The sequence below is a fragment of the Denticeps clupeoides genome, chromosome 6 (assembly GCF_900700375.1).
Source record: "Denticeps clupeoides chromosome 6, fDenClu1.1, whole genome shotgun sequence".
Classification (NCBI taxonomy): Eukaryota; Metazoa; Chordata; class Actinopteri; order Clupeiformes; family Denticipitidae; genus Denticeps; species Denticeps clupeoides.
In genome coordinates, this window is record NC_041712.1 from 3,658,400 (window position 1) to 3,670,381 (window position 11,982).

The window sequence follows — 11,982 nt, forward strand, 5'->3', positions numbered from 1 at the left end:
AAACAATTTACATTTGTCTGTGTGCCATTCAGCTTCTGACTGAGCTCTCTGACGTTTTCTTCCCCAAGTTCAACATTTCTCGCTCACTTCTTGGTTCTTCTCAGCATGAGACTGTGCTTGCTGCTCTGTTATGGCAAAGCACCGTAATCAGTATTCTGTGCACAGTAGACATATGCTGCAAAACACTGAGCAGAGGAGGATTAAAAGAAAACTCTTCATCATTAAACACTGCGTCAGCTCAGAAGCTGCACCTGTATTTAAATGCAGGCTCATGGCCTTGCTCCCCTCCGCCACGTTCTTCGAGACCTTCCAGAAGGAGCCGTGGCCTGCTGGAGCCCTTCGACTTCTCAGACCTGACATGGAGAGGAAGTCAGTGTTTTGAAAAGAAGCAAGGCGCCATGTGGGATAGATGATTTTAATTTCTCTGTCATCAGTGCACATCTACAAATTTCACGACACACGACATGCAGATTGAGGCGCATGGTATATTGTCTAATAAATGATGTTTGATATGTAAATTGATCTGTTATGGCCATGCGCGTACACACTCCCAATGAAGCTGTTTGATGAAGAATGATTCTCGGAGGCCGCAGTTGCCATAGCAATGCCACAATCTTATCATTATTGGATTGGAGCGGTTCGCCTTTGCAGGCATTGGGCACATTTGTTTAATCTCCAGTGTGTGTGTGTGTGTGTGTGTGTGTGTGTGTGTGTGTGTGTGTGTGTGTGTGTATATATATGTATATATATATATAATTTTTTTTTTTTTTTTTTTCAGGCAGCTGGAATGCCTTCAAGGAAGAAGAGGTGACAAAAATTCCTGAAAAGCGGGGGCATGTTCTGAAGGGTATGATTGAAGGTCCCTGGCTGGAACAGTCAAGATAAATTAATTGCCGGTCCCATAAACCAGCCTGTACAGTATAATTCTGCAGTCCGGTGGTCATGCATTTTAACTGGAACTTCGTTATTAATTTAATACCAAGATCTGGTAATTACAAGCTCTTAGTCAAATGAAAATTAATACTCGTATTGTATTATGTAATATTATACATTATACATTAAAGCTTTGAGCTGTAGTAAAGGAACAAGAAGGCTTAAAACTTTAGCTAACTTTTGTAAAAGGACTTCAGACCAAATAGAAATTCCCATAAAGTCTTGTGATGTAGTTATAATAATAATAAATACATTGAAATGAACCCATCAGTAGAACATGAGGACTGTTTAAAAAAAAAAAAGTTAAATCCCTGTGATTTCCTCATCCAGTTATCAACAGGATGCTTACGCAGCCTATCAGCAGCCTGTGAGCAAGTCTTGTAGAGTGACCAAAACTCAGTTCTCCTGTCGACTCGCTCTGTGGTTGAATGTGCTGAAATCCTGCTGTCTTACTTTACTTACTTTAGTCCTGTAACTCAGTAGTACACATTGGCTAGGGATCATGGTCCACGATGCTGCCATATATGGTGAGGGGAAAAAGTGATGATGGAAGATTCTAGTACACTGTCATCTCTACACTTTTAAGCATGGGAATTAGTGATTTACCAGACAGAGGTGAACCCTTGTGCATCAAAAATTTTCATAACTGTATTTATTAAAAAGTATCGAGATTAATAAAATATGACATCCACTTAAAGCCAAAACAACCTGTTGTAAACAGTGCAGCACGCTCACACATATCCAGTTCCTCACGTTACCATGTAGAGAAAGTGAGAGAAAAGATGGCTTCAGTCCAAGACCCAGAGGTTGGTCCACAGCAAACGCACACACCACTGGCAGGTAGTCCTTATACTTCTAGCCATTATAGACATAGAGGAGGTTTTAATTGTACTTTACTGTAAGGAAATTGCCTCATTCAGTGTAAAGACAGTGCACTTATTACAGGGCCTTCAACAAGAAATGGCTATACTACACCATCAGGCTATGATTACTCCATGCTCTGCGAAGTACATAAAGTGGACAAACACATCTCTAGACAGGAATAGTCAGAATATGACATTGCATTTAATTTGGTTCATAAACAACCCTAACCTCCAATATAACATGTCTGTCACCAGGCATCAGAAGTACTTTAACTCCTCTTTCAATCTATGCTTTACTGGGTGGAAATGAATGCTCTTTGACGATTGCGGTTTTTTCTTTTCTTTTCTAGGTGTAGGTTGTATTTGTTTTAAAATTTCAAAAACCATATCTGATTTGAGAGAATTGTTCACACAAAATGATCCCAAATTCCTGTCATTGCACAGACCTCTGGCTTTTATTATATACTAAACCACTTCGTGCCCATGAGGGCCTACTGAGGTTTTCCGTCGGACAATGGGAAGAGGTTTCAACTGATTGTTGATGACTGTGGAACTTTATGAACTGTTTTGGTCTGAAACACATGCAGCCTTGATGCATAGTTGACATGCTTGGAAAGGTTATGCTAAAGGCTTTTAAATTTGGTCACAAAGCTATGACTTGCCAGTAAGGATCTTACTTTTTGTTTTGGGGAACATCAGATGAGAGCAATATTTCCCTTGTATTGTCTTTTCCTGACAAAGTAGCAGTAGAATTGTATTTACAGCCTCTGTCATCTCTTACGACCAATTTCAATGTGAAAGGGTCGTGTTTTGTTGTGACATGTTACTCAACAATAGGACTTTTTATTCTGATAGTGAGTCTCCAATTTCTGCAAGAAAACATCCCACAGGGCAAAGTTCCTAAAATGCCCAAATAAAGTCCTTTCTCTTGTAAATTCCCTTGTTTTGTGTACTAGACCCTTTGTATTGTGAGTTACTGCCCCACAGACCACATCAAATCAGGATGGCTGCTCCACATGGCCACTGAGGCAGTGGTGGATGTGGGATAGTGCTATCGGAAATGATTCTATTTGCTGTCATAATTACCATATGGCGTCACAACAGTCTCGCCGTACACAATACGGTCGTTTATTATATGCAAGATTGGAAAGGCGGCCGATGAACTGGAGACGTTAAAAGCTCAAAAGTGAGGAAGGAGAAGAAAACTCTTTGCCTAAAGTGAAAATCTCACGTATCAAATGAACAATAAGTCATGCATGCAAAAAAGAGAGCCGACCTTGATCAAAGAATGAAAATGAAAGAAAAACAAACTGACTAGCATTTGACAGACCCAATAATGGCTCTGCATGAATCTACAGTACAAATGAATAAGGAGGGGGAAAAAAGTCATTTCCTGATGCAGATAGTAAGAATGTTCTCTTCTTTTCTTTTCCCCCCTTTTGAGGAGAGGAAACATTGTGCTCTTCAACAAAAGTGCATTTATGAAGCAAATCAATGGCCCACTGTTATCTGATTTGTCTATAATGAGCCGAGCAGACAACATAAAGACATAACCAATAACAAGCGATTCTGTCTGGTGGCGGATGAAAGCGCCGTGCCTGCTGTTGACTGTTCTGTGGGTTTTATGGGCAGGTTCCCAAAAGAAAGTATAAAAAGAGGTGCTCTGCTTTATTTAACTGATTTAGCTGTGTCCCAAATTCAAAAAGAAAACACAAAGGACTGATGCAGGTATGTGCAGATTTACTTGACTTCTAATGTCTGAAAAATATTTTTAGGACATTTGAGTTATGGGTGGCTTAGGCGGTATGAGACAGTTTCAAATCTGATCCCTGCCCAGCAAACATAACGTCCCCTCCACGCTGGCTGAAGGTCCTCTCTAAACGCCATTGTGAGTGTTCCCTTTCGGCCCTGGGGATGTCCCAAGAGCATCTCAAGAACATTGTGGGGATGTTGGGCGAATGATTTCATTTGTAACATATTGTGGGGACGTGAAGAATATTCAAGGGAAGGCCAGTGTTTGCTGAGAAACGCTGTAGCATAAAAAAAAATCTTTAAACTTAATTTATAGGCCTGTGTGCAATATATATAGACTTTTATATCTATTTGGTTCTTGTATTATATTTTTTATACTGTTTTGTATACTTCTATAGGCCACTTTCCTCCTTGTGCTGCCTCTCTCCTCCACATTTCAATTTAAAGCTACCTTCACAGAAACTGCCCATCCTGGGAAAATCTCATTGTGACTGGTTCAAAGTGGCTGTAATTCTGCACCAAGGCTGAATTTCAGAAAGACACTTCAGATACAGCATTAGGTGACCAACAAGACCAATATAAAAGCCAAAAAATTCATACTAGGGGACTTTTAAGTCAGAGCTTGTAACATATAAATTAATCTAAATGTCAGAGCGCACACATCCTTCTTTGTTACTTGACTTTGTTTTTCTTCCTATATCTTATCTAGTTTTTAAATTATTTTACTCATATACAAAGAACAAATTGACCTCTTAACAATCTATTTTAAGACCAGTGTTTTCATCTACATTTTTGTATTGATATTATTCGACCATTTTCAATTAAATTTGTAAAATGATATATATTTTAAATTTCATTGAATAAGTCTCTAAAGTTGAATGATTTTTAGTATTGTTTTGCATAATGGAATATTATTGAATACTGTAACAGCACTGAAAGGATGCAAGGTCCGAGAGCGAACTCAGTTCCAGGAAGAAACCCAGTGCACTGAACTTTTTTCCTATTTAGTTGTTAACTCCTGTGCTGGCAGTGTTGACCCACGGTCATTGCGCTGTTCCATGCTGGGGAGGCGCGGGTGATAAAAGCTGAGCTCATTCATCTGCTCTGCGAATGTTGGGAACGGGTCTGTTCGACGCCGTGAAAGGTTGATCTGCTTTTCGTCAACAGTTCCACATTTTGACAGTACACAGAGCTGACATCCAGGCTGCAAGGCGAGACCTCATGCACACCCTGTCAAAGATGCTCCTGCACGGGTCAGGATTACAGGGACCTTTTTTTATATATTCATATTGCCTTGCTTTGTCTAAGGTGCTTTTGTATTTGGCTTCACAGCCATGACATTGTGCTCCACTTTTTAATTTTAAGCATAGCATTGCAATTAAGTAGAATCTTTCCTTGACCCAACACACAAACAGGACCATTATGCTAATGTACACTGTAATATACTTGTTTTTTCTAAATCGTTTCTCACAAATAGGTTAATGCAGAGTATAGCATGTTGTTTTTTTCCTTTTCACCACACAGAATGGGGCAGTCAGTAAAATCTGATTAGATTTTCTAGGTACTCCGGGAATGCAGATACAAGACACTCAGGAGACACAATTGTCCCGCACAGGCTCCAGAACCAAAATTGAACTGATTTAGTGCTGACCACTGATTGGCATTCAGCTGTCTCTTCCCTCCGAGCCCCAGAGCTCGGTGCCCAGACAGGGTGATGGAGCTGGGAACAAGGCCTGGATGGAAACAAAAGAAAAAGAGAGTCCAAGGCCACCTGACCTGGGCCTTCAACCATAATGCTGCTTTCCAGTCTGAGGCACAGAAGGTTTGTAGCCAATGACACTGAGTAAATGCATGTTCCGCCTTTTTTTAATCAAATTAACAACTATAAGAAGGTATAAAAAGGCCTGATTTACAGTGTGTAATTCACTTAGGGGAGGTTGAGCCGCACGCCCCTCAGCCAAGATTTATTCCAAGGTCCTCCCCAGACAATGCCTTGCTGGAAGATGGAGGGGGCGTGGATGGAGAGCTATTTCTTTTGGTCGTGTGAGTTGTCTTATAAGCTGGCAGGGAGAAGATTTGCAGCTCAGTTAATTCATGGTGTGTCTGTAAATTGCTTACTTTGAATTTCAAATGAAGCCACGAGGGAGGTGTCACCTCCTTCTCATGTCACTCTGGCCCTCAGGGTCATGCAACACGCTATTAAAGTCATTAGACATGGGGAGAGCATTACAGGGTCCCAAAAACATTTACCACTGGTATGCAGCCATGGCTGAGAAAGTGATGCCACTGAGGCCTGAACCTCACTGATGGTTCTGCAGATGAAGTCGGAGCATTATGGTGACCTTTTTAACAGAGCATATCTTTTTATCCTCCTTTTTTTTTGCAAACCGCTGGAATGAAAAGGGGTGTGAAAGGTTCATCATTTTAAAATCTCAGGCGTTACGCTGGTTGTGAAAGTCGCGGAGAAAGGGCATGACACACCATTGTTGGCTGTGATGAACGCATTTCGCAGCTCGGAGTGATGCTGCTTTTAGTGTGCAGCAGTGGAACTTGCTGTGCTCTTCTCTCTTGGGCTTGAGCGCTCTTCTTCCCCCTCTGTGTCATTTCTTTGGGAAACGAGGCGAGTTGTGCTCATTGCCTCTGTTCTCCCCACCCTGAGGGCAGAGAGTTGAGCTTTGCAGTGGTACAGGAAAACAGCAAGAGAGAGAGAGAGAGACGTGTGAATCTGCAGGTCTGCACAAACAAACCTGATTCCTCCCTCTGTCCTTTACGCTCTCACTCACTCAACTGCCTACCATCATTCCACAATCAAGTCTTTAACTATGAATATGTACCAAACAACATTATGAGAGGTGAAGTAAATAAGTAGATCTCAGATCTCAGTCCAATTTAGAATCTGTGGGATGTGTTGGAAAAACCAGTGTGATCCACGGGGGCACCATTTCGCAACTGAATTGAGTTCTGCTGGGGATTAGATGCCACAGTATGCCTTCAGCTGTCTAGTGAAGTCCATGCCTCAGGCACAATAATGGCAAAGAGACAAGTGCAAGACAAGTAGCATGTTTAGATTTTTCCTGGTATACACTGGTTAGTGTCTAACCAATATGATTCTATCTGCAAACCCATCTGGTCCAATGAGCACAAAATTTCCTACAATGGAGACACAAAAATCAAAAGTGGACCATGAAGCAATGAATGAAGGTGGCCAGGTTGTTTACCAGTGAAAGAAATGACAGAAGGATGCACTATGGGGGGAAAAAAAATTGTGCAAATAATGAGACAAAATTGGGTCTCCAGATTCCCCAGATCTCCAACCTGGAGGATATGATAGAAAATGGCTGATAAATGAAGACTACATGACTTTCAACAGGACCTTACAGACAAACAACACATTATTATTAAATTCATTGGTTCCCATCATTCTGTGCAATTTCAAGCCCCAACTGTCCAATAGATCAAAAGGACAGAGGACCACTATATATTCTATATAATATTTATTAATATATTCAATGGCTAATTTGTTTACAATAGATTTCATTCTGTACCACCACTTTTACCCTGAAGAAATCAGTATTTGCTTTTTATGAATACTTAAAATTCTCCAATGGTGCTCTTTAGAACATAAAAAGACTCTCTTTGGAATCAGACAAGGCAATGTTGCAGATTGCCAACAGCACACAACTCAATTCCACCCTGGCACGCTCTTTCTCAGAACTGCATTCAAACACGAACACCACACACTGCCAGTAACATGATGCGCACAGAAACGTGACTGTTTCATGGGTTCGCTGGTGTTTGGAAGTGCAGTGGCATCCCAAGCAAATACATGCAGTCAATATATAATACATATACGATATCATATTTTTTCTGTGTGCACTATTCAGGGTGGCTGCCTTCTGGAGCATGCATTTTAACCCATTGGATTGTCTGTTAATGTTCCTTCTGACAGGCAATTTTGTGCATATAAAAAATTCTCACTCAGCTATCCAATCTGAAGTCTATACTTTTGCAGCAGGTGGCAGTTACATGTGTTTATTTATAAAATTTAGTAGACAAAATGGCCCATTATCTAACACAAAGTAAATTACTCAGTGATCACTGATTACTCAGGGTGCTATAAACACAGTAGCTTAATGCTCAGTAAAAGCCCAGATATGATTGTTTCCAGTTGAATTTTAAAGGTTGTAAGTCACGTTTGCCACCCTGGAAAGACATCTAAAAATCTCACTGAACACTGAACACTGAACATCATCAGATACAACTGTCACCCCGCCCACTACCTGTCTGACCTACTGCAGGCGTTACAGGGCCATCAGATCCAAGACAAACAGACTCAAGGACAGTTTCTTCCCATAAGCCTTCACCACCCTGAATGCACCAAACTCTTTAAAAAACATGTATATCACAATATCTGGGGTTAAATTATGGAACAGTCTAACAAAAGAAATAAAAAAAGAAAGTAAAACATAAATGAGTTTAAAAAATATATAAAATATTTAATTTTAAATAAATATAAAAGATGAAGAATACAATTTAACCCAGGGCGGTAACTGAATTAGGAAATAGATCAGGAAATAGACTATGTTTTGCTTCGTTAATTAAAAAATTGGTCATTTTGCTTTTTCCATCTTTTATTTCGTTGAAAGAAATAACGTTTGTTTGTAATTGAAACATCTGTGATGCCCAATGGGCAATGGGATCAGGACCCATTAATCAGGACCTGTTAAAAGAGTGCGTACAGCACCCAGGGGTTGCTGCAGCATTAATGTGTATGTGTTTTTCTGTACACGCCATACCGGTTGTTTTATGTTCATTTCTGTTTGGTTTTGGCCAGAACAATAAATTATGTTATGTAATTATGATCAATGTTAATGTGTTAGTTTCTTTGAAACGTATTTGAACTAATCTGCATGTGAAATATGACATTTTATGTAATAACAAGACTCGAAACAATAGCCTCACTTGATACAAACAACCACAAGTGGATAAGGGCAGACAACATCGACACCTGAAAACTCGAGTACCCCAAAGTCACCACCATGGCAATATTATTAGGACCAGCACCTTCAATGTAGCCTTAAAATTTTATCATGCATGCAGCTTGTATGGTTGTTGTACAATGACAATAAAAAGCTTGTCATCTTCTCTTACATTAAAAAGGCATTTTTATATCCACTGTATATTCTGTAAAGGGACCGTAGCACTTTCAAATAACCCAATGTAAGACCAGTATGAAAATGCATGGCGTTTAGTGACTTGTGGTGCACACCTCTTGATAGATTAGCTAAAGATATGGAGTCATGTAGTTGTGTCCAAAAAAAGGCTGAAATGGCCTTTTTAATCCAAACTCTGACAATGGATGCATGTTTATACCTCATGCATTTTTACTTCAAGACAGGTACATGTTATAAGTTTATTGTCAACAATGACAATAATAGCTTGTCTAGTCCAATGTACCATTAATACAGTTCAGGGACTTTTTTTTTTGTGACTTTACCATGCCAGTCCATGTGTGCATTTTTCCAGACATTCTTCCTGTCACTCTTTTAGGGATGAAGGTGCTGGGACAAATTCAAGAACATCTTGTTGGTCTATTTTCATTGGTTCAGTGATTTAATTAAACATTTTAAAAACCTGCCTTGTCTGGTTTGTGACTCCCTGTGCTTGCATGGGTTTTTGTTAGACACAAAGCAACAGTTCATCATTAGCAACAACTGCTTGCTTGGCCTGAGGTTATGCTTCCTTGGCCGAGCTCTGTGGCTTCCCTTTGCCACACGGCTCAACAGTGCCACGCCTGGATAGTCCAGTAAATTGGCAATTAATGATGTTATTCCAGGCAGCCACCGCACAACTGCTAATAAACAGCGTGGCTTGTCATAGGCAAATGGTTTCATGTGCCATATTGGCAGTGATAAATGAAGTGAGAAAAAAAGCCCTGGGCCACTCTCTTGAATTAGGCGTAAGTGGCAGGCTTGAGTGGCTGATGGTAAGCGACTGGTGCAGCACAGGTAGCAACCCTGTGTTTATCAAGCCACAGTTATTCACACTCAATTACCATTTCCTTCTGCCCACAATAAACCTGAGGTTCAGAAAATTGCTGGCCAATCTAAAGGTCCACATGATTTCCTGACCCCGTTGGATGGCAGGTAAACTGATATTTATTTCAAATGCAGTCCGGAGATGGATAGTTTACATTTGGAATTTCATTTATTTTTCAAGCTGTGTGTGCATGTGTGTGTGTGTGTCTCAAGACTCTACCCCTCTGCTTGTTATTCTGTGTACCATTTGAATCTTCCATTAAGGCTTAACATGAACGTGGTGTGTAGAAAGTGATAAAGTTTTATCTGTGCATCAATATTGTTCATTATTTACGAGAACATTTCCCTATCCCACCTAAGTACACACTTCCATTTACTACCATTCTGCATTATTGAGACACAGTACAAATCCGTTTATAAAAATGATAAACACGGCTTGATGGGAAATGTGGCAATGAATATTTCCTCGTGATCCGCATTCTGTCTCAGCCATGTGTTTCGATACAAGGCTGTCTTTATTCTGATGAATGCACGGTGCAGAATGCATTGGGAAACTGTCAGATACCACCTTGCATCCTGCACTGCAGCGCCACAGAGTCGTGTCTGCAGTCATAGATTGTTTGTTGGCCTAATGAGTCCTTATCTCACATTCTTGTGGCGGTAATACTTACAGCGATAACATTCATGATTCACCACCCAGGCAGTGTTTCAGCTGCACTGAATCATATTAGATTTTATTATATACTTTCACTGACGAGTGACGTTTCTGCCCTCTGTTGGTGGAGCATATAAATGACAGACGTAATAAAGGACAATTTTAAGAAACAACAACAAAAAACAGTTTTTTAAATATTTAAAGGCAAGTAGATTTATGCCAAAGGCAGTTCTGGCACTTGTTTTTAGTATTCTTAGTGCTTACTGCATAGTATACCAGGTGGCGCTTTAGTGCCTTATGAGTACACGGCAGCATCGACACCACAGTGCAACAGGTAGACTATACAGCCAATAATATGTTGTAATATGCTTTATCTAACATACAGCAATTCTTGCAATGTTTACCTATATGGATATATTTCTGTCTATTTATGCAACGCATGCAGATGTAGGTACAGATTATTATTGATGAAATTTGAATATATGTGTAAGCACAACTTCCACTAGATGTCCGAACTGCCATTAAAGTCATTAAAAGTCTTCCAACGCAGTCTAAAAATCTTCCTGTTTAGAAAATATTTGGTCTAAAGAGCTCGTATGTACATTTTCCATATTTAAAAAATAAAAACTGACTTGTTATGTTATCTACAGATGGGTCCTAGTGAACCAAACGAGGGTTTTCAGTGATTTTTTTTAAGCACTTTTGTAAGTTGCTCTGGATAAGAGCTTCTGCCAAATGCTGTAAATTTTTTTTTTTTTTTTTTATAAGAAAATAATGCCTTCATAATATGAATTTCTGCAAATAAGTTCATGGTCATGAAATTACTTAATGCTTAAGAATGATTTAGAAAGCATAATAAAACTGTATCAGATGCATTAATAATAGAATCTCTTGCCATTTTTGTATAAGACAGATTGAAAATGCAGAAGGGTGTGTGCTCTTTCAGGGTCATTGGGCTCAGGACACAACAGCTACCGCATTGTTAATAAAAGTTCTTTGTGAGGCTGAACCGACTCAGTCACAAGAAGATTCCCATCCGTTCCAGCCAGTGACTCTGACCCTCTACCCTGAAGAAACCAAGCATTCCAATCAGCACAGACACAACAGGATGGGCAGATTTTGTCACAAAAGAGTGCCGAAATGATGAGCATTGATAGAAAAAGTCCCTTGATCGATTTCTCTGTGGGAATAAAAGCTGCTGTACTTCGATTTCGTCGACGTTTCCCCCTAACAATATAGAACTTGTACATTAACAGGGGCCTGGATGTTTTAAACAAGGAAAGAAAGGGTTTAATTGAGGAATCGATTTCCTCTCTTTAAAAATGCAACCTTCTTGATGCGGTTCCAAACCTTTTTCCATTGAATTAGCAAGGATGAAAAGTGCAATACAGACAGGAGAAATCGATTCAGAAAAATCTAAGTCATGTGATTTAAAGGTCAGAACAACATCCTGTTTTCCTTTAATTTAAAAATACCACCCAACAGAACAGAGTTTTTGAACACCAAGAGCAAATTAAAAAGCTAATTGGTTTCTCAGACAGGAAGTGCACCAGGGCCATTATACTTCTAACTGCCAAGTGCCTCTGAGCAGGTGGTCTTCAACAGCCATGGCTCTGTATTTGACTGAATAGCTCATGGTGCCAAACAGGATTACCGTTGTCGCGTTTCAAGGCGCGCGGTCGCCTCCATGATACGCCGCTCTCCTCCAAGGGCCATGGCTTTGAAGCTTTGCTGTGCGCCT